The sequence below is a fragment of the Phlebotomus papatasi genome, chromosome 1 (assembly GCF_024763615.1).
Source record: "Phlebotomus papatasi isolate M1 chromosome 1, Ppap_2.1, whole genome shotgun sequence".
NCBI classification, from domain to species: domain Eukaryota; kingdom Metazoa; phylum Arthropoda; class Insecta; order Diptera; family Psychodidae; genus Phlebotomus; species Phlebotomus papatasi.
The window spans coordinates 92462516-92466569 of NC_077222.1; positions in this window are offsets into that span (position 1 = coordinate 92462516).

The following is a 4054-nucleotide window of genomic DNA, read 5'->3' on the forward strand; positions in this document are numbered from 1 at the left end:
GTGCAGGCAATCTTATAATTATAATGTGCTGGCCACGTGCCAAGTGCCACTGTGTTAGTCAATAAAGAGGAGGTTTGTCCGTCTTGGCGGATCATAATATTTAAATAAACTCCAATTCAGCACCAAATCAATGCCCCAATATTTTTGATATTGATCAACTAACAAAGTGATTAATTTAAAACTCATATAGATCATCTCCCATAATGGCTGCAATAGATCTTCTTTACAAATTGTGAAAACAATTGATAATTGAAAATACTTCAATTGTGTTATGTTTGGTTTAAAAAGCCTTGGAAACTCAATATTTTCTCCTCTCAGTAACTATACATCATTCCTGCAATGGAGACTGCCTTCAGCACTGTAATAATTTCATTAGCACATAATTTGTGAATTTTTTCAAAGGCACGGAAAATATTGCTAAAGTTTGCTAGAGATATATTAAAATATCATGAAACACATTCCATCCTAGATTCCACCACTGTCTTGAATATTTCAAAAAATGTTTGTTAATAAAGCATTAAATGCTTCTGACCTAAAGAATAATTCCTTAGTACCATAAAATCATCAAGCAGTGAAGCAACGTCAATATGCTTTATGCATTTTATAGGGGAAAGCGCTCTCTCTTCGAACGTTCATACCTTCGAATAATGTGAATTTTCTTTCAGTTTTCCTAAGAGACTTACACATTTCCATTAAAAATTAGTTGGCTTATCATCAGTTGTTGATAATTCCATGATAATTTAGTGTAAATCTCTTACGAAAAACAAAAGAAATTCACATTATTCGAAGGCATAAACGTTCGAAAGGAGAGCACTTTCCCTTACTCACTTTACGCATTCATTGGCTTGTATAGTGTCTACGAGCAATTTCCGTCAAAAATTGCGTTTTAAAAAAATTGACGTTTCTGCCCACAATTATAGGAAAAATGTTCTTAGAAAAAATATTTTTTAAAGAAATTTCTCGTAATGGGTGGACGCTGTTAGATGTATAACTGCCACTTACTTCTCGATTTACTAACACTTTTTTCTTTACACAAAAGACAATTCATTTAGGGTAAAGTGGTACAAGTTGAACCATGGTACAATTGGACAATGGTACAAGTTGGACAAGGGTTTTTTTTCTTGATAAACTTATTACTTCATTTTTATTTGTATATTTTTAATGCTTTAGTTTTACAATTTGGTTCCTTGTGCTTAGTACTATATTTATCAAGAAAAAAACCCCTGTCCAACTTGTAGCGGCGAATTGTCCAACTTGTAACATTATGTCCAACTTGTACCACTTTACCCTATTCATACAGTTTTGAGAAGGAAAAGATTTTGATTTTGCGTCTACCGCCGCCTTAATCTTGATATTAAATTCCAAAGAGAAAAACTCTTTCAAACGAAAACAACAAACTATCAATAAGCTTAGCAAAGAAGTGCAATTCTTTTTTCTTCTTTATTTAAGGCTACACTGATATGAAAATTTTAAATATTGTTTGTAGTGGTCAAGAATAAAAAAAAGAAAAAAAAATAAAGCAAAAGGACAATGCAAGTATTTACAATACTTTTAGACTCAGATCTCGGTAATTATTACCGAGATCTGAGTCTAAAAGTATTGTAAAAGTATTGGGAAAAATATTTTTAGATTTGTGCCCTGACTGCTCCATCTGGTAAGTTCCATACAGTCGTGTTCCAAATCCATAAAGCATTAACAGAGCAACAAAATAAAAACTTTTATTGTGTAATGGGAAACTACCGGTATGTTCGGAGTCCATGGTGTGTCTTTAACATATCTTCCGAAGAAACTTATAGTCCATTCTGAATTTTCTGAGATATATTAATATAAGTGTTCCTATGAAATAGGTATAATTATTTTTGTGAAATTTTCTTTTTTTCTAGATAACGGTATAATGTAAGTTGTTGATGTCAAAGAAAGAATTTTATAGGAGAACTCAAGGAATATTTTCCTAGTGGAAGCCATATCCCTATCTCTCAATTTTCTTTGGAGTTATCCAGATTTTCCTCAAATATCTTGGAATGTCTTTTAATTCCATTAAAAGCATTGAGTCCTTTTGTCTTTTTTACAGAAATATTCTCCTTAAAACAGGAGCTAGAAGTCGTGAAGATCACAGAGTTGATAAGTACCGTTACCAAGGGATATAACGGTACCCAAACGGTACCCACAAGCCAGCTTATCAAAGCTATTATTGATCTGAGGCTTCAGATCATTGTTCAAGAAGGAGCACAGGAAGTTCAAATTCGTCGACTACAGGAACTCCTCCACTTGAAGGAGAACTCTTTAACTTTCCACCACTCACTCTATACGGGCTTCCGACCTAAGGATTAGCCATATTGCTTAACTTCTCCAAAAGCAATAAAATTTCTCGCTATTTAAGATTTTGAGACCTTCGGGAACTGGCCTAAGCCTCCAGTCTGAAGACCGCTTTACTGCATACTATTCGCAAGACTCATCCAAACTAATCTAGTTAGAAAAAGTAGGAAGAAAAACGATGGGATGACACTACTACACTGAAGCATTTATTCCGATGTTCGCCGTAATTTAAATAATTTTTATGATAACGAGTTTTGAAATAAAGTAAAGTGCCCTCAATTCGACCGGTTCCTCGACTCGACCGGTGGTCAATTTGAGAATGTTTTGTGGTCAATTTCTATGACATTATCTCTGATTCATAATTTATGGAATAATTGACCTATTAATGTAAGATCATATGCTAAATAAGGGAAGTGTACCAACGATCGGCAGTGTTCCTCGGATTGTCAGGTTATTATCATATGATTGCAACAATTCAAATGGATTTTTAAAAACTATTAGCTACTTTTTACTATTTAACTCTCACAAGAATGCAGTGCATTAGCTCAGACTTAATTTATAAAACCAATTTTCCGTGAGACACCTGATTAAATTCGTGACGATCCGAGGTACAGAGAATATAGTTGCAATTAAACCTATTTTTTTATTAATTTATTGTAAAAATTTAAAATTCAAATGCACAGATATAGTTAAATGGATCACTAATATACGAATTAGCATACACAAAAATACCAAATAGTATTTTGAGGCTTATATTTTCAACTAAATATCGAGCATGTCTCTTAACATTCCGATCCGGGGTGCTCTTCCCTTATTATAGCAAATGTAAATAAATTGAATAAATTACTCCACCAGTCGAGTCGAGGAACCGGTCGACTTAAGGGCACTTTACCTTAAACATTTTCTAAATGAAAATTTCAGAAAATATAGTTTAAATGTATACTTTTTGTGCATAAGAGTTCCAATTAAATATTTTTTAATAAATTAAAAAAAAAAGATGTAAAGAAAATATACTGTTTTTTAGTCTCCGCGATCCACGTAACCCCTTAACTCTTACTAACTCTTAAGTATTATTAACCTTTAATCCAAAATCGAAATTATTTTCACTCAGAAAACTTGAATTGAATATTTGAAATTGAATACAAGAAACAAGAATAAAGAGGAATATTTAGATTTTTTTGTCTTTTGAATTTCAACTCTGTTAAAGTAGTTCTCTATTTCATATTTCAACAACTTCTCCTTTTCATATTTTGCTTTACAATCTACATGTTCTTACATTGACACTCATCAATTGGTGAAGATTTTCTGCGAATTTAGCACGTCAGAAAATTCACATGTCGTTCTGAGAAAATTGATGAGCCAGCTTCCGTGATTCTCACATGTGATATTAATCAAATTTCATTTCCTTGCATTCGTAATGAACACAAGAAGTTATTGTTGAGATGTGTCGGATTTTCCTCGAAGTGCAAAAGTTAGTTCCACTTGTCTTTCCTTGTATTTGAACGTGGAATTTAAGAGATTTCTTTTTCACAAAAAAAAAATCCTTTTGACGTGCAATCCCAGATACGTTTTAGAGATCTAGTGAAATGTTACAATGAAAAATTGAATACCACGGAGTTCAAATGAGTTTCTTGGAAAACTTCTATATAGCAGTTATTTCCTCACCAATAAATGACAGATACGACTGACTCAAGAGGAATTTTATTGAAACTTTTATTTGATTTCTATCTTGTGAAAA